The sequence below is a fragment of the Podarcis gaigeae genome, assembly GCF_964106915.1.
Source record: "Podarcis gaigeae genome assembly, chromosome: Z".
NCBI lineage: Eukaryota > Metazoa > Chordata > Lepidosauria > Squamata > Lacertidae > Podarcis > Podarcis gaigeae.
Window position 1 is genome coordinate 36,012,019 of NC_139691.1, and position 19,972 is coordinate 36,031,990.

Below are 19,972 nucleotides of genomic sequence, written 5' to 3' on the forward strand. Positions count from 1 at the left end.
TTTTTTTAGTGAAATGTGCAGTTAGAAAGTATCAAGTTAAAACATGTGATAATCCTGAAAGGCTTCATGAGCACCATTTTGACGAAACGTTACAATTTTTTACTCTGTTTATTAAGGGAAAGGACAGTTAACCCCACTAATAGCACAATAGTGAAGGGGTCATTCCTGCCAGACCACTTGCTGATCATAGCATTGCTCATAATATAAATGCAAAATATTTCCTCAAGATGAATAGTGACTGTGATCATAATGCTGTTTCCCTAAGTTTTTCCTTCTGTTTCCTTTTTTTGTTGGTTTTTTGAGGGGAGAGAACAAACTCTAAGTGCTATTATGAGATCCAGATTCCCATGTGCTTATTTAAAAGCACACATAGCCCCTGATTGTCAACTCCACGTTCACTGTAGTAGGAGCAAATCACTGCATATGAAGGAATATATAAGGGATAGCTACTGAAAGCATAGGATGCTGCCTTGTGCAAAGTCAGACCATTGGTCCATCTAGTTCAGTATTCTCTATACGAAGTGGCAGTGGCTCTCAAGGGTTTCAGAAAGGGATCTTTCCTAGCTGTACATGGAAATGCTGTGGGTGGAACCTGGGACCTTCTGCATGCAAAGCAGCTGCTGCTCCCCTTATCTCTAAACTTTGGCCATACTGTCTGGGGCTGAGGGGGGTGAAGATAGAATAGAACTGCTAACTCCATTGAGGTTATTGGGAAGGAACATGTAAGAAGGAAAACTCTTGTGTGTTTACTGGAACTTCAGTGCCCCTGACATTTGCTTCTGGTGTCAGCTAGTTTCCTAAACATTCTAGAGAGAAGTGATGAGATTCTGTGTGTCTAGTACCAAGTCCCACAACACACACACACACACACACACACACACACACACATGTTTGTCCATTTTCTACTTTTCTTCTACACTTTTTGGGAGTGGGATGTGATACTCCACTGAGGTGAGTTGCTAGGATGTTCACACATACCAAAATGTACATGATTTTGAGATCTGCTGCTGTGATTTTGGAGGCTTGCTAAGACCTGCACTTGCCTTAAGAAATCTCAGAAGCAGAGCAACCATTAGCATTTCTAAGCAGCTTAAATATTTTAAAATCTCTAAGCATTGTAAAACAAATACAACACATGAACTAATAAAATATGATTATAAAATAAAATAAATAAAATAGGAATTTAGTAATAACAGAGCACAGTCTTGCGTGTCAAGAAATGCCTGGGCAAAAAGATCTTTACAAGATGTCTTAAGTAACTAATTGATGATGTCACAAACATGGTCGGGGAAGAACATTCCACAGAGCAGGAGCAATGGCAGAAAATGCCAATTTCAGGAGGGGAAATGCCCTGTGGCACAGTGCCAAGAGTATAATAAGATTTATGTGATCTTACAGATCTATACATGTGCAGGTGGTCTTTCAGGTAACCTGGTTCTGAATGGTAAGATAAATCTTCTTCTTGGGCAATCGGTCGTAGCTAAGTAAGATTGTCTTCCATTAACATGGTCTTAACAGTGAGTCCATAAGTGACTGTGGAGGCCAATTCTGGATCCACACGTCCTTCCACAGTGGGGTCATAGGTTTCTGGGCAGGAGTTGATCACGGTAAGGGTTTGGCAAATGTTCTTTCCTCTTAGCACATTTCTCTCTTTCATCCTGAGTTCAAGTGTCTTCCTAATCCATGAATTGGCTGTTTTCCAGCTGGAGCACTCGCAGGCCAGTGTTTCCCAGTTGTCGGTGTTTATACTACATTTTTTAAATATTTGCCTTGAGAGAGTCTTTAAAACTCTTTTGTATGACCACCGGCATTACGCTTTCCATTTTAAAGTTCAGAATAGAGTAGTTGCTTCAGAAGACGATCATCAGGCATCCGAAAAACATAATCAGTCCAACGAAGTTGATGTTGAAGAATCATTCCTTTGACACTGGTGATCTTTGTTTCTTCTGGTACACTGGCATTAGTTCGCCTATCTTCCCAAGGGATATGTAAAATTTTTCAGAGATACCACTGATGGAATTTTTCAAGGAGCTGAAGATGGCGTTTATAAGTTGTCCATGTTTCATAAGCATACTAAGGTTCATAGTACAATAGCTTTGTAAACAAGCATTTTGGTTTCTCTGCAAATGTCCTGGTCCTCAAACACTGCACTTCAATTGGGAGAAATCTGCACTCGCACAGCTCAGACAATGCTGGATTTCAGCATCAATGTCGGCCCTTGTGGAAAGATATCTGCCCAGGTAGGAGAAGTGATCAACACTTTCCAATGTTACACCATTGAGTTGGATCTGTGGAGCTGCAGAGGGGTTGATTTGTGGTTGTTGGTGCAGCACTTTGGTTTTTTGGATGTTGAGTGATAGGCTAAGTTTTTTGTAAGCTTCTGCAAAGATATTTAGGATGGTTTGGAGGTTATCCTCTGAGTGTGCACACAGTATGTTATAATCAGCATACTGAAGCTCTATGGCAGAAGTTACAGTAACCTTACTCTTTGCTTTCAGCCTATTCAGCTTAAAGAGCTTTCCATGTGTTTGATATATGATTTCTACTCTGGTGGGGAGTTTCCCTTTGACAAAGTGCAGGATCATGGCAATGAAAATAATAAGTAGAATTGGGGCAATAACACAGGTAGACATGTCTTTCAGGTTCTGAATGGTAAGATAAATAGCTCAATATGGAGGCTATAGTGATCAGCCTTCCAATTGAAATGCCCATTGAAATTGGCACGGATAGCCAATTGAGGTGATAGCCATGTATAGCCCATTCATTTCAATGGATCAACTCACAGTGAAATTCAACTGGATACAACCCTGTACAACTGTCAAGCAAGAGACATTTCAGGGACATATTCCTCACCCAAAAAAATACCTGAGTGAGGGGTGACATCTCGTGAGGTGTCCACAGAGATTCCCAAGGGCCAGATGGAGATTTACTCCATCACTCAAGCCTGTGGTTCCCCCACTCTTAGTCTAGGTCTACAAAGCAGATTCATGTGACCTTTGATTCATTGAGTCCAGTTCCGCAACATCTCTATATTAGAGCTGCAAGGATTTTCTGGTATGAAAAAGTATACATTTTCCTTTGTATTTTTGTGCAGTGCTCTTTAGCGTATCTGACCTACTCTTCCATGTTTCACCTCTCACTGCCCTTGAACTCACTAAGGAAAGAAAAATGAGATCATTTTGAGGAGTTTACGATGCAGTGGAGAAAGGGGGAAAACGTGTTCTTGATTCTGTAAAGTTTGGTACTTTAAGGCAAAACACTTGGGAGAGAAAGAACATTTTGTGAAAAGCAAGAGACATTGGAATGGATTCACCTCAAACACTTTCCTGCAATGTCAAATAGTACCTCTCTCTTTTCCCCCCAGGCAAAATCTGTTGTTTGCTTCAGTGTTCTTTCACTTTGGAATTTGCCATATATATATATATATATATATATATATATATATATATATATATCCCCATAATAAAAAATGGCAGGGAGAGCAAGAGAGCATAGGAACCTGGAAGTAAAGCATAATTCACTGGCTTTTCCCTGAGAAATATAGCTGGTTGCCACATCTCTTCATAGTTTGATGGGACTGACTGCACATTGGGTTCTTCAAATGAGTTATTGAAGACCAGGTGCGGAACTAATTGCAGTGAGCATGGGAAGGATTGGGTTGCGACTCTTGCAGCTGTTGCTGCCGACACTCAGATATTTACTGCACCGACTGATGATGATGATAATATGAAAATGAAATCCTGGCTCCGTCAACCCATGCTAAAGTAGTATTACTTGCTCAAGCTGGATGCCTTCAGCAAAACTGGTATAGAGGAGGTGGAGGAAATACAGCCAACCATTTTTCCTGTTCCATTTTTCTTGTTCCAGTTCCATTTCCCTTGCTCCATTTCCTTGGAACGGCATCCAGGCTCAAAGGTCTAGTTCTTTCAAGCAGCCTGGTTCTAGACTCTTCCACTTTAGAAAGCAGGTAGGGCCTGAATGCTCTTCCTCAAGTGCTGACATCCCATAAAAAACCAAGTAACTCTTAATAACTTTAAAATAATCATATGTCTTTTTAATATATACTTATAACCATATCTTCTTAACCCTTTCAGTTGCTCAACCATCACCACCCCTGAGCATAGAGGATTTAAGTAAACATAAAATAGATGCGCTTAAAACAACTAAGGCTGCTACATAATGGAAAACATATATTGTGCTCATATATTGTGTTTCTGTGTGCTTATTATCTCCCTGCAGTGCCTTTTTTATTTTACATAATCAGCAATTAATATTAGCAAGCTACTTAGGTCTTTAGTTACATTGTGAATATAATGAGCTCTCTTGAAAATCTTTATTTATTGAAGATAAGTAGCGGGGGGGGGATGTGAACAGGTAACACTGAGAAACATGTAGAGTGCAATTCTGTGCATGTCTGCACAGAATTAAGTCCCAGTTATTAGCCAGTATATTTTAATATTGGTGGAGGAAGCAACTGTCTTAAGTTCCTGCTCTTTTTCATCTTCCTTTCTTAGCCCATTGCTTTCATCAGAATTTTCTTTTTCACCCTTGCCTCTAAACAGTGGAAGATTTCTGTGGCACCCTTAGATAATACTTTATTTTAGACTTCCGGAGGCGGCGCGAAACAGCAATGGCGGTCCTCTTCACGCTGTGAAGAGGGGCTCCGCGAAAAAGGGTCGTCCGCTGCGGCAAAGCGGAGACCCATCAAGAAAAACTGCAGGCAGAGCGAGCCTGCGGCCGAGGGACTCGGCGGGCGCCTTGAGCCCCCCCAGAAGCGGAGAAGGAGCCTCGTAAGAGGCTCCGGAACGTGAAAGGGGGAGCGGCGCTGTGAGTTCATCGCTCTTTTCACGGAAGCAAAGCCGCGCTGCTGCTGCTGATGAGCGCTGACCTTTCTTCTTGAAAATATCGGAATTGGAGCAACATACCCGTGAGTAAGGGGTTTAAATTCTTAATCTAAATTGGAGAAATTCGGCTGAAAACGGGAGGCGAGTAACAGGAAGTCCGCCTCCCGACTCTGCTAATTAGATCAAAGCAAGGGCTCTGAAGCGAGCTGAAGTGTTTAAAAGGGATTGTAAAAGTGGAAGAAAGAGTGCATTGATAGACTTTGCATTTCGAGGATAAAAGGGAAAGAATTGTGAAATTTATGGACTTTTGCCCTCTGGAACTGTCCCCCTATTTTTGAGCTAAACGGAGTTAAAAGGGGTAACCCCGTCATCGGGCTGCCAGTGTATAGAAGAGAGCTGTCAAACTGCTGTCAAATTGACGACATTGTTGCAGAGATTTAAACTGTTGCATAGACTGAGACATTAATGTTTAACATTGTTGCTGGGACCTCTCTTGACACCTTGTGGCTGGATTCTAAGAGACTGGAAGCTTTGGAAACCTTCCTTTTGTGTTTTGGAACTACAAAAATTTAACATGGGGAATATAGGAACTTCAATGGCGGAAAATAGTTCCTTCCTTCTTTGAAACTTTGAAATACTCCCCCTAGAGGACTGTGGAAGTATAGTGGCCTGGGAATTGAACTTTATTGAAATTCTTTGTGGTTTAATTGTTTATACTTTGGACTTGTCTTTCTCATGGGACAAAAGATCATTTGACCTTGAACAGAGGCAGGTGTGGAATGAGCGGCTCAGGGAGAACAAGAGCAGCTAAAGCCAAAGATAAAGAAAAAGAGAAAAAATCTGGGCAACTCATGCAAACAACTTTAACTCATCACCGCAGATCATCCGTCCCAACTGTGCTGACAGCACAGGAGGTGGAATTTGTACAGCCTGCTGCAGAAGATATGGCAACTGGAGGATCTGAAACAGTTTTGAAACAAATTTTGGAACAACTGGCAGTTTTAAATCAAAAAGTGGATAATCAAACATCAAAAATTGACCAAGCCACATCCTCTATTGGCAAATTAACTGAACAGGTTTCGCAGCATACCCAGGCAATTGAGAAACTGCAAGGAGCTACGGCAGAAAACTACAAATTAGCTGTGGAAGCCAATCAAAAAGCAGAACAGGCGAATATAAAGGTTGATGAGATTAAAGGGGAAGTAAGGCCTCTGAAAAGACAGGTAGGGGAACAACAAGCCTACCTGTCATTGGTGGAATTGAAAAGTAAAGAAAATAATCTCAGGATAAGGGCTATCCCAGAACTGGAGAAAGACAACCTAGAGGGATTTCTGACACTTTTATTCTGCAAATTCTGGGGAATTGAGGAAGAAAAGGACTTTAAAATTGTGACAGCCTTTAGACTGGGAAAATTTGTAAAGAAAGACAAGTCCAGAGACTGCTTAGTTATTCTGAGATCAAGAGAAGAGAGGGATAAGATATTAGGCCTACATTTCAAGAAATCTTTGGAGATAGAAGGCAAAAAGGCTGAAATTTACAGAGATATACCCAAATATCTCTTGGAACTTAGGACTGCCTATATAGACTTGACTAAATTGTTGAGACACAACGGAATTCCCTATAGGTGGGAGTTTCCACAAGGACTATCATTTACTTACAAAGGAAGGAAAATAAAAATTAAATCACCTGAAGACCAGCAGAAGTTCCTATACGACCACGAGGAGGACCTGCAAAAAGGAGCTGCAGCTTCTTGGCCTCCACCACCACCGGGACCATCTCCAAAGCCTACACCGCCTGGATCTGGACCAACATTACCACCTCCGGGATCGGAGGGAAACTTAGATACCCCATTGTAGGACCCGCCAACTGAACCAGGATGTCTCTGCAGCTTCTTAGCTGGAATATAAATGGCGGAAACTCCCCGGAGAAAAGAAGAAAAGTTTTTCACATCTTGAAAAAGGAACAATTGGACGTTATTTGCCTACAAGAAACACATGTGACAAGGCTCCACAGAAAAGTGCTAATTAATAAAAGACTAGGCCAAGAATTTATTTCTTCGGATAAAGTTAAGAAAAGAGGAGTGGTGATATATGCAAAGGAGAGCCTGTCACCGAAATTCTTATTTAAAGATGAACATGGCCGAATTTTGGCGATTGAAATACAGACACAAGGAGAAAAATTTTTGATATTAGGAATATACGCTCCAAATGAGGGAAAATCGGAATTTTTCAGGAAGCTGCATGAGACTATGCTGGATTACTTGGACTACAATAACATCATTATGTTGGGGGATATGAATGGGGTTGTGTCAGTAAACATGGATAAGTCACAAAGTGTCAACATATCGAAGGATGGCAGACTACCTAAAACTTTTTTTGAAATGACTGATAATATGGACTTAATTGACATATGGAGGGTTAAGAACCCTCTAGGGAAAGAAGGAACTTTCTTTTCTGAAGCTCATCTGACATGGACACGAATCGACCAAATATGGACAACTAGAGGACTGGTACCTAAGACTAGAAAAGTGGAAATCTGCCCAAAAACTTGCTCCGACCACAACGCTTTGAAAGTGGAATTGAGACTAAATACAACCGGATCCTTTAGATGGAAAATGAATGACACCATATTAAGAGATCAGGAGATTGTGAAGAAGGCCCTAAAAACCTTAAAGGACTATTTTGAGATAAATTTGAATACCACTGTGGAAAAAAGAATAATCTGGGACGCAAGTAAAGCAGTCATGAGAGGGTTTCTAATACAACAAAACACGATTAAGAAAAGACTCTGGAATGAAAAGAAGGAGAAGATATTGGAGAAAATAAGAGAAGGAGAGAAAAAATTAAGATCTAGGCCTAAGTCGAAGGATGTGCTAAGAGAAGTGAAATTTTTCCAGGCGCAATACTCGAATTTGATAAATCAAGAGGTGGAATGGAAAATTAAACAAATGAAACAAAGATCCTTTGAATCGGCGAATAAGTGTGGGAAACTGCTAGCATGGCAGTTGAAAAAGAGACAAAAACTTAATACAGTTACAAATCTAGAGATTGAAGGGAGAATGGTTCAGAAACCTGAGGAAATTAGAAAGTGTTTCCAGAGATATTTCAAAGAACTTTATTCACAAGGGCCGCAAAAAGCTTCCGAGGTGGATCAATTTCTTAAAACTAATGGATTACAAAAAATATCCCAGGAAATGAGATCAATCCTGAATTGTAACATCACACAGCAAGAAATTGAAAGTGCCATTCAGAATCTCCAATTGGGCAAATCTCCAGGCCCTGATGGACTAACCTCCAAATACTACAAGGTTTTAAAGGATTATTTGATACAACCCTTGATGGAGGTTTGTAACCAGATCATGGAGGGGAGGAAGGCACCGGAAACGTGGAAAGAAGCTTTCATCACATTGATATCCAAACTAGAAACTGAAAAGACTCAGCTTAAGAACTACCGCCCCATCTCACTCCTAAATGTGGATTACAAAATTTTTGCGGATATCCTGGCAAATAGATTTTAAAAAGTATTAAATGAAGTGATCCATAAGGACCAGGCTGGCTTTCTCCCTGGTAGGCATTTGTTTGACAATACAAGAAACATTATTGATATTTTGGAGCTTCTACAAACAAATCTTAACACTAGAGCGGTCTTAATTTTTATTGATGCAGAGAAGGCCTTTGATAATATTTCTTGGATGTTTATGAAGAAAAATTTGGAAGGGATGGGAGTGGGGCGGGGGTTTGAAAATGGTATAGAAGCAATCTATTCAGAACAAAAAGCGAAATTGATTGTAAACAATGTGGTGACAGAGGAGTTTAAAATTGAAAAAGGGACACGCCAGGGGTGCCCCCTATCCCCCCTATTGTTTATTTCAGTTCTGGAGGTGTTGCTAAACATGATTAGAAAGGACCGGTTGGTTCAGGGAATTGAGGTCGGAGTGAAACAATATAAATTGAAAGCATTTGCAGATGACCTGGTATTAACATTACAGGAACCAGTCTCTAGCACTAAAAGAGTGTTAGAATTAATTTCTGACTTTGGTCGGGTGGCGGGATTTAAGTTAAATAAGCAAAAAACTAAAGTTTTAGCAAAAAATTTGACAGTTATAGAAACAGATGAGTTCTCTAAAGAAACAGAACTAAATGTGGTTAAAAAAGTAAAATACCTAGGGGTGCACTTGACCTCCAAAAATTTGAATTTGTTTAAAGACAACTATGAGAAATGTTGGTCAGAAATTAAAAGAGATTTGGAAATATGGTCAAGATTAAAACTTTCCTTGTTAGGCCGAATAGCTGCTGTAAAGATGAATGTATTGCCGAAAATGTTATTCTTGTTTCAGGCCCTACAGATCGTGGACAAGGTGGAATGTTTTGGAAAGTGGCAGAAGGATATCTCTAAGTTTGTTTGGCAGGGCAAAAAGCCCCGAATAAAGTTTAAGATATTAACTGATGCGAAAGAAAGAGGGGGATTTGCCCTGCCAGACTTGAGGTTATATTACGAAGCTGCAGCCTTCTGCTGGTTGAAAGATTGGATTTTGCTGGAGAACACTGATGTCCTAGATCTGGAAGGGTTTGATAATGCGTTTGGGTGGCATGCATATTTGTGGTATGACAAGGTAAAAGTGCACAAATTGTTCAAAAACCATATTGTCAGAAGAGCAATTTTGATGGTCTGGACAAAATATAAAGACTTATTGGAGAGTAAGACTCCGAGGTGGCTCTCACCGGTGGAGGCCAAGGCACGTAAGAGACTTAACATGGAGGCCCACTGGCCTAAATATTGGGAAATAATTGAGAAAATTGGAGACAATTGGAGGTTGCTGAGCTTGGAAAAATTGAAAACCAAGGTGCGAGATTGGTTGCACTATGCCCAAATCCAGGAGGTCTTTAAAATAGATAAAAAGGTTGGATTCCAGGTGGAAAAATCGAAACTAGAGACAGAATTGTTAGAGCCAAAAAATAAACTACTTTCGAGAATGTATAACTTGCTGCTTAAGTGGAATACACAGGATGAGACAGTCAAATCCGCCATGATAAAATGGGCGCAGGATGTGGGGCACAACATTATGTTTGCAGACTGGGAAAGGTTATGGAACACCGGAATGAAATTTACGGCATGTAGTGCCTTGAAGGAAAACATTATGAAAATGGTATACCGGTGGTACATGACCCCAGTCAAATTAGCTAAGATATACCACCTGTCTGACAATAAATGTTGGAAATGCAGAGAGGCGGAAGGGACATTTTTTCACCTCTGGTGGACTTGCCCGAAAGTGAAGGCCTTTTGGGAGATGATCCATAATGAACTAAAAAAGGTACTTAGATTTACCTTACCTAAGAAACCGGAGGCCTTTCTTTTGGGCATTGTAGACCAGAGAGTACTTAAGAAAGATAGAATCTTTTTTATGTATGCTACCACGGCAGCCAGGATCTTGATTGCAAGGCATTGGAAGACACAAGATCTACCCACACTGGAGGAATGGCAATTGCAGTTGATGGACTACATGGAATTGGCCGAAATGACTGGCAGAATCCGAGACTTGGGAGAAGAAACAATCGAGGAGGACTGGATAAAGTTTAAGGACTATTTGAAAAAATACTATAAGCTGTATGAATGTTAAAAAAAAATGCACCTTTTAGGAAATTTTAGCTTCAGCAAATGTAAGTTAATGAAATGGAAATTAAGACACAAGAATTTAGAGGTAAAATAATGAAACAACTTTATTGTGTTTAAATATAAAACGTACAAAAATTGAGTTATAGTATATTTGAAATCAGGGAACACGATAAAATGCAAGATACAATAAGCTTTGAAATAAGTTAACAAATTGCTGATGTTTTATAGTACAGAGAATGCAGGGTTTGGAGGTTGCGGGGAAGTCCTTTAGATTTGATGAAAAAAGAACATGGAAATTTGTTATTCTCTTTTTATACTTTCTTATATCTATCCTTTATTCTTTTTTCTGTATTTCTTAAACTCAATAAAAATATTATAAAAAAAAGATAATACTTTATTTTATTTATTAAATTTGTCAGCAAATCCTGCTCCCCTTGGTTTTCCTATCTGGAAATATAGCAATGAACATTACAGGACTATTTTCACTTAATGTTAAGGGTTGGATTGACAGGACCAGCCCTTTATAATGAATGAAAATAGACTCCTGAAGTTCTTTGTTTTATTTCCAGATAGCAAAACTGGGGTGGAGGAAGGGGAGTTCCTGAAGACTGCTCATTATAAGCAAGATCAAAACCTCTGGAAACTTGTTTCTACTTATTGTTGATGCAAACTTCCAAGAAAGAAATATGAATATTAAGCTCTGTTTTAATTTTGTGATGCTATTAGCAAATGGTAAAGCCAGCTAATTAACTTATGCAAGTTTAATGATCATTTGGAACAGTAATTGTGGGGATGAGGGAATGGTATAGAAACCACCTGTGGAAGCAGCACCTGTTATATTCTTTTCCAGTGTCAACCTGAAAGATGGGCAGTATTAAGTTGATTGTTATTCATTGATAGTTTAACTTGCTAAAAATCTTCAGAATAAATTTTCAGATCCACTGTATTCAGTGTAGCTTACTCCCTAATAAGTAGGTTTAGGACTATAGCTTTAGAGTGGCATATACAAAGTGATGGATAGATGGAATGCATGGATTCAGTGGCCAAGATCTCATGCTGTCCATACATGCTCAACATTTGATTGAAACACAAAGTGATAGCTTGCATTTCTGAATGGGACCATCAAAGGTAAAATGGCATAGGTATCATTGTTGTTTGTCTCTTACCATCTCATCTTATGATGCTTCCTCCTCCCCCCCCCCCGAGTTGCAGGCCACACATTCAGTTAGGAGATCAAGTGGTGATGTTTGTGTACATGCGTGTGCATGTTTATGTGTACCAAACCTGACAGACAATTGTGTTAAGGCTTTGCAAATTAGTTCACATAAGTAGCTCACACTCCTATCAAGTACCCAACTGTCAAATCCTTCTGGTTAATTCTGTGAAATGTGAAAAGCAAACAGAATGCTCGTTTTTTTTAAAAAAAACCATGAAATAAATACGATTAAGGCATAAATAGGAGGAGATTGCAATCTGCTCTGGTGTTTTTTCCACACAGAAAGGGGGAAAAAAAAAGATTTATGTGACTCAAGAACCCTTAAATCGTTGAGCAGATAAGTAACCAGAACCACACTTACTCCCATGCTTACTTTAGGCAAGCTCGCATATAACTTAGTACAGTTTGCAATTGATGTTCCAGCTTAAGCAATTTGTATTTTACAGTATATACTGCAGTCCAGCTCTCTCACTGTACATATACAGGAATTTGTCTTATTCAGAGTCAAATCATTGCTTCATCTAGGTCATTATAATCTCTGACTAGGGGCCTTTCCTAGCCCATCCTAGAGGTGCTCAGGATTGAAACTGGGACATTTGGCATGCAAAACACCTGCTATATCACTGAGCTATAGTCATTTCTCATGTTGACAGCATTTAGGAAATAAGCACTTTAGTTTCCCAAAGTTGTGTGGGCCTAAAACACTTTTATTTTATTATTTTTATTAGAGCATTTATAGCCCTTTAACAGCCCATGCTTCTAGTGCAACTACAGGATCAGCAGTTTTTTAAAAATCATAAAAGCATTCTCTGCTACACAAAATATGCTGGATTTTTTTTTAAAAGAAGGTTTTCAGTAACCAGCAAAAAAGAACACTGGTGGCTGCAGTGCAGTGCAGCATGGCTGCTCTGGGCATTCGTACAGCTCCACGCAACTGTTGGAGGACATCACCTTCCTCAGGCTACATGGGTTCCTGGGAAGCCTGCCTGTTTGAACTCACCAACCACGGGCAGGCTAGGGGGCGTAGACCCAGGCTGACTGGTCTACACTTGGGTCTGTCAGCTAAACATAAAAAGGGGCCCTGGCTTTGCTGAGCAGCTCAGTCGGAACTGGATTCTCCACCCACACTCTCTTTCTTCTCAGTGAGTGGGCAGACCTCGTTCAAGACCATGCTTGGGTACTACTCAGTTGCCATATTCGGGCAAAGGGAAGAATATTCCTGCCAACAGATTGGGGTGGTATGACCCCACCCCCAAAGCAAAAAGGGTACCCATTAAAGGGGTCTAGGAGGGGTTGCCTGCCCAGATGGAGGCCATAGTGCCATAGGCACCTCCCCAGAATGGCAATCCTGGATGGTCGCCTCAATTGATGTACAGTGGTACCTTGGGATGCAAACGGGATCCATTCCGGAGTCCCGTTCACATTCTCAACAGAACATAAGATGCGACAGTGTATCTTCGCCGGTCACATTTTGCTGCTTTCGTGCATGCGTGTGACATCATTTTGACCGTTACTTCCAGGTTGCCGCGGAGCGCAACTCAAAAATACTTATCCTGAAGCATATTTATCCTGAGGTATGACTGTGCATCTTAGGGTGACCCTTATTAGTAACTGTATTGCACTATGGAATGCCAGGCATAGAAAACAAAATAATAAATTTGCTAAAATTGGAGCTCAACCACCCTTACTTCTAGGCACATGTCCAAGCATGCAGGGGTTTTTTTTTTGTGTGTGTGTGTGTCTCATTGTTTTCCTCAAGAAAACCTACGCTTTAACACTGAAACAGAACAAATGAAAATTCAGGTTTTCTGGGGATTGCTGTTTGCAGTAAATGGCAGGTATTTGCAGTGAAAGCGTTTTTTTTTTATTTCAAAAAAGCACTTAGGCAAGAATTTGGCATAAAAGGAAGTCTGGATGAACTCTTATTTTCTGGTGAGTTTTAATGTAGCCACATTAAATGCAGCCACCTTGAAAGAGGTGGGACCATTCTGATCTGAGAAGAGTAAAAAGCATAAAATGCATCCATTTGTCCTGCAAATTTCTGTATACAAAGGCTCAATAATAAATACAAGCTTTACTCCTGTTATGTCTCCCAGTCTTCTTTGTGATGTGGGGACAACTTCGCTTTTTTGTTTACTTTTCCCTTCACTGCCTTCAGCATCTAGGGATCAGACATAATGCAGATGTCAAAAGGGAAAATTTCATAGAAAATGCCAACAGGTGTGCTTGAGAGACCTAGGTGATCTCTTGCCACCCTCAGCAGTTTTCTTGCTTTGGCAAGTTACACCTTGCTGGTTGCTAGCCAATTCATACTAAACATTGAAGCATTCCAATTTTTTTTATAGGTTTGCAAACCTCCTTTTTCTAAGGTTTGAAAAGACAGCATTCATTACTCTTGATCTGATTTATTTATGAAATGGAATGTGTTTTCAGCTCACCTTTCAGGGCACACTATCCTCACAAGGCATTTTGCTTTGATACACATAAAACACACCCATCATAAATGCAAACAGTACATTACACCAGATTAAACATATAAGAACCCATCCAGTTCATCATCTTGCCCTCACAGTGGTCAGCCAGCTGCACATGGGAAGCCTACATGCAGGACTTGCAACACCATTCTTCCCACTTATGATTTCTAGCACCTGTTATTCAGAGGCATACTGTCTCCAACTGTGGAGGTAGAATATAGCCATCATGGCTAGTAGCCATTGCTAAATACAATTTTAAAACATTAATTAAAGCCATGGTAGCAACGGTACCAGGGACGTGGGTGTCGCTGTGGGTTAAACCACAGAGCCTAGGACTTGCTGATCAGAAGGTTGGCGGTTCGAATCCCCGTGATGGGGTGAGCTCCCGTTGCTCAGTCCCTGCTCCTGCCCAACTAGCAGTTCGAAAGCACATCAAAGTGCAAGTAGATAAATAGGTACCGCCCTGGTGGGAAGGTAAACGGCATTTCCGTGTGCTGCTCTGGTTTGCCAGAAGCGGCTTAGTCATGCTGGCCACATGACCCGGAAGCTGTACGCCAGCTCCCTTGGCCAATAAAACGAGATGAGCGCCGCAACCCCAGAGTCGTCCACGACTGGACCTAATGGTCAGGGGTCCCTTTACCTCTACCTTTAGCAACGGTACTGGTAGCAATGCTAAAGCATTTAAACACACCACATAACCAAAGCCAGAATGGGATAAAATTGTATTCAAGGTTCCTCTAAAAATCAGCAATAAGAACATATTGCATACTTCCTCAAGGAGAAGTTTCCAAAGGTCTGGAGCCACCGCTGGAAGGGTACCATCCCTGGTACCCACCAATTTAACCATTCCTATTGGCAAACAAGGTGTACAGTTCAAGAGCAGGGGTTTTCTAGTTGTGTTCCTCAGTGTGATCAGCAGTGGCAACAAGCTTCATTGGTAGGCTGTCCATCAGCATTAATCTTCCCTGAAATATAGAGAGGAGTATTGGGTATGCCGTAGTATTATTTTCTCTGCGTACAGAGTCCCAACTCTGGGAAAGGGAAAGAAATTCAGTTTGGTTCACAATTTTATGTGAGAATACCTTACTCACTGTTCCTGAAACATGACACAAGCTGAAATGCAGCTATCCCTCAAAATCAGCACTCCACCCACTGCAGCTCCCCAAAGCTCCCAATCCTCTAACAGCTTGCTAATCTCTCCATCCTTTCACAGATCACTCCTGTGGCTTTCTCTCCTCCATCTCCCTTTTCCCAGCCACTGGCAACAGCAACCTGGGAAGCACAGCTGCTGTTGCGAGAAGCAGCAGCAGGGGGTGGGGAAAATGAACCTAGAGCTACCCCCAGTTGTGGGGGAGATGTGAACCTGTTTAGAAATAGGTTCCACTGTGTTGGAGAAGTCTCTGCAGAGAGGTCTCTGGGCCAGGCCAAGCAGGATCACCCTACTTTTACATAAGCCAATGGCAGGGAGGGTGTTCCTATTTAACATTGGATTCCTCTGATGTAGCAGCAGAAGTAGAGTTGAACAGCTGTTGGGTAGCTGCCCCATCCTATCCTGAGTAGTCCTTTGTGGCTCACCTAGACTAGCCTCCACATGCAATGCTTGCTGCATCTGCTTACTCACTGCAACTTTCTAGTCCACCCATTTGTCTGCTCACCCTGACTGCCTGTCTGAGCTTCCTGCTTGTTGATTCGCTCAACCTGAGCCTGTGTCACACACCTGCTGTTGTATTATCACGCTGCAGTTCACATGGTGGCCATTTAAGCTGCAGTGTGACAACATCCTTGCAGTTTTATTATATGCTCAGCAATATGCATATATTAGGGGAAAATGTGCCTAAAATGCATATATTAGTGAAAACAACCTACACAAATGGGGAAATGCTGGCCTTCCAGGTTTTGTTGGCTTTCCAAAGATGTTGTCCTTGACCTGTGGCCATGCTGAATGAGGTTGATGGGTGATTCCAGCAGTGTCTGAAGGGCCATTTACCATACCCTGGAGTATATAATGTCTATTAAAGCAGGACCAACAATTCTCAGGATATATTTTCCTGAGAACATTTCTATTTTTTCCCCTTTCATTTCTCTCATTTCCTTAAAAATGGGCTATTTTGCAATTTTTCTCCAGCCATTCTCCAACTCTTCATGTGACGACCACCATTTATCCCTCTTGATAATGCTCCTGATTGATGATAGGCCTGGGGAATTGTGGAGGGTAGAAGTGGTGGTCAGGCTACCAAGATAGCAGGAGGGGGGGGAGGGGGGAGGAAAACTGTGCTTTTCTCCTTTCTAATGGAAAGCCGTACCTCAGAGAAGATCTTGGAAATCTTTTCCTCTGACTGGCAAAATGTGGAAGAATGCAGCCGCCAAGTTTCTCTGTCTACAAATGAGGTAAAGAATTTCAATAGACTATTTGTGCACAAACCAAATTTATGTCCACCTGCCAGGTTTTACCCCCCCCCCAAGCTGCATTAACTAAGAACATCTGTGGTATTTGAAAGCAATTTTGCCTTGAAGTAAAAAACCAACCAAGGATAGGAATGGGAATGTAAACAAAATGTACAGTCTCATACTGTGGCTAAAGACGACATTGTAAAATCTCTTTGGGATTCTTCATATGAATCTTGCGTGTCATCATTTGAAATCATTAGCGTACATTTCAGGCTGAAACACTATTCCTTTCTTGTTGTACGTTTTGCACAGGAAATGCCGTTTTTTAAAGCTCCGAGGGTAAAAACAAAACAAAAAACCAACACGGATAGACAGAGTTAGGGGTGGGCTGGGAAACAGACCTTGATTTCTAAAAAGAGAGAATCGGCAGGTTTCTTCTAGCTTGGAAGAAAGCCAGGATCCCAACAGCTGCAATTGTCCTTGAATGAGCAAACTCCATTGCTGGAAAACACAAGCTGAGAAGGGTAGGCTACGCAAAGGGGAATGCAATGCAAGAATCACAGCTAATTAGAATTCCTGTAGGCTTTATCAACAGGTCTGCAAAATACAGTAATTAAGCTGTAACTGTGAAAACATGTCACTTTGATGCTTTTGAGAAGAGGCGAGCAAGCTTAAAATTACCCAGTTTGAAAATTATCACTTAAAATCTTCTTTATAATGATACATATAATGTATCCACTACTGCAGCGATTTTTGCAATTACTGCAATCAAAGCTAAGACTAATTTAATTTCTCAATAAACCATACAATACATTAACTTCCCGACTTCCATTCCTGCGGGCTTTTTAGGCTACAGTGGAAAGAGATGGCTGGAATGAAAATTTATTCCCTTGCTGGAGTGGAAATATTTATTTTTTTGCATGTGATATATAAGTATATGTGGGGAAAAGTCATAATATGCAATGGGTTTGCATCAATCTATTCAGTTTTATTGCTGGTGTTGTAAAAACATGCCCCATTTCAGTGCAGAAAAAGAAAATAAATGCACTAGAAGGATTTAATAATTAGTCTTCTTGAGTCAGCAATCATAAAATGAAAGTGAAGGAAAAGAGCAGTTTAGATTCTGTTGAGAGTCTAGTTAAAGCATCTAAGATCGGGCTTCTGACAGTTATATTTTTTCACACATCCTGTAGTTTACAGAGTTGAGGGTAAAAGAGAAGAATAACAGTAATCAGTTGAGAAGACGGGGTGTCATTTAACACAAACAACAAATATGAACAATTATTGGCCCCAGCATATTTAAATTTAGTTATGACGAGCATCACAAATGTGTAGAACAAGAGAGAGAGAGAGAGAGAGAGAGAGAGAGAATTGAACAGTTGAAGGATGATGGCATCTGGATTCACCAGAATAAAGAACTGAGAGGGAAATGATGGTGGTGGAAAAAACAGCAAGTAAACAGGCAGTCTAGTTACCACTGACAGCACAGGGAATTAATCTGCATTGCAACTGAGACTTACAGAGAGCTGAACATAGACTCATAGAATTGCAGAGTTGGAAGGGACCAAAAGGGTGAGCATGCAGCCACACAAGGTCTGGAAATGAGGCAAGAGAACGAACTGTACTGCTACAGACAGCAGCTGAAGGCACCCTGCTTTGAATGCTGCCCCACAGTAAGAGAATAAAACCACTGGAAATAGAACATTGGCACAGGAAGAATTTGCCTGCATTAGAGCCTTTATCCTTGATGTGCTGCTTGTTAATTTGCAGGGATATTACTATTTCTGTCATTATTATTGCCAACTGGGATTTTGTATGGTGGGACAGGAGCGGTTATGCTATTTTAACAGGTTTTATTGGGTTATCAATGTGTCTCATTGTATTTTGCTTCCGTTTTGCATATCGCTTCGAGAGTATTATGAATATACAGTGATTAAGAATTTTTCTCAGTAAATAATGTATTAGTGCTGTTGGCTTCCCCCAGGTGGCATGGAGCATTTATTCAGTTATTGTGTGCAGTGGCCATTGGATGTTCTCCTACGTGAAAGCATCTGTAACAAGTTTCGCACAGCTATCTGGTTAACCACTGTGAGAACAGGATGCTGGACTAGATGGGCTGCTGTCATATCCAGAAGGGCTCTTCTTATGTTCTTAAGTTGAAGCAGCCCAGCATCTGCTTTGCAGGCAGAATGCCCCAGTTCAATTCTTAGCATCTCCAGTCAGGGCTGGGAGAGAACCCACATCTGAAACCCTTGATAACCATTACCAGGCATCACTGAGCTAGATGATAACAGCCACCTCAGATGGCCACCTCAGGTGAAGGATACTGGGAAAGAGAGACTGGTGGCAAACTGCTGGATGAAACAACTGCACTATACATTTAAAGCAGTATCATGATGCTTTAAACAAAGCGTGTTCTCCTTCATGGAGAGCACGTGTTGCGGTGGGGTCTGCTGAGCCACCCCTCTGTTACCAGGCAGGGTCTCTAAAGATGGCCTGGGGCAGTGATTGTTCACTGGGTTGCTGGGGTAAAAGTTATGTTGCAGTTTTGGTGGGAGGGGTAAAATGTTTAAATACTCTGCACGCAGCCTGGAGCTTTCTCTTTGCTGCTTGCAACGGTTCACCCGCCCACCCGCCCTTGAGTAAGGGGTTGTCGCCTTGACCTTGCTATGCCTGTCATGGGGTCGTCTGCCGTTGGGGCAGGGGCTTGGTAGGAATTTTGTCCATCTGGCTGATTGGCTGGGCCATTTGTTTTTTGCCTACTGCGATTTGCTAATTGTCACAACTTGTAAGGTTGCGGTTAGGCATTGGTTATAAATTGGTGGAGGAGGGGTTAGGATAGGCTGGGCCTGCCCCTCCATGGTTGCTGCGGAAAGGGAATTCCCTTAAAGGAATCCTGGGGCTTGCTATCTTTTCGTCCAATCCCTGGAATGGGACTAGAGCCGGCAAGCCTTCAGGGAGCAGGCGGGTGAGAGTTGAGGGTCTGTGTCTCAGCTCCATTTCTCCCCGACTTGCTTTCCCCCACACTGTCTTTCGGTGGTGCCCGAAAGTCAGTTCTGTCCCCAGGCGGGGGGACAGATAGTCTTAACCAATGCCTAAACAACCACTCACGATTTTGTATTTAAATAAAGTTGTGGCCAAAATTATGCATTAAACAAAAATTAAGTGTGCGTTGTGAGTTATTTGGGGGGTGGCTTGGGGACCTCAACACGTAACTATGGCTAGCTCCAAAGAAACCTCGGGAATGAAGCCTGTTGAGGGTTCTGAGAGTTCCTAGAAGATCCTCACCAAGAAAAAATTCCCAGAGTTCCCTGGGAAGAGGGGTTGATTGTTAAACTACTTTGAAATTCTATGGTATGCCTTAAAGTGGTGTGATAACTCTTCAGTTGTGCAGTGCAGATGGGACTTAAAGATCCAACAGCAAATGTGGTCAGTTT

General features: G+C 41.4%; 1 long non-coding RNA gene across 1 annotated transcript in view; it reads left to right on the forward strand.

The window, feature by feature from the left end:
• LOC310837038 overlaps nt 1-19,696 on the forward strand; it is a 293,685-nt gene extending 273,989 nt beyond the window's left edge. The window contains exon 2 of the long non-coding RNA XR_014560362.1: nt 18,947-19,696. This is a non-coding gene — a long non-coding RNA (uncharacterized lncRNA). The remainder of the gene's footprint in view (nt 1-18,946) is intronic.
• The last annotated feature ends 276 nt before the right edge of the window (nt 19,697-19,972 follow it).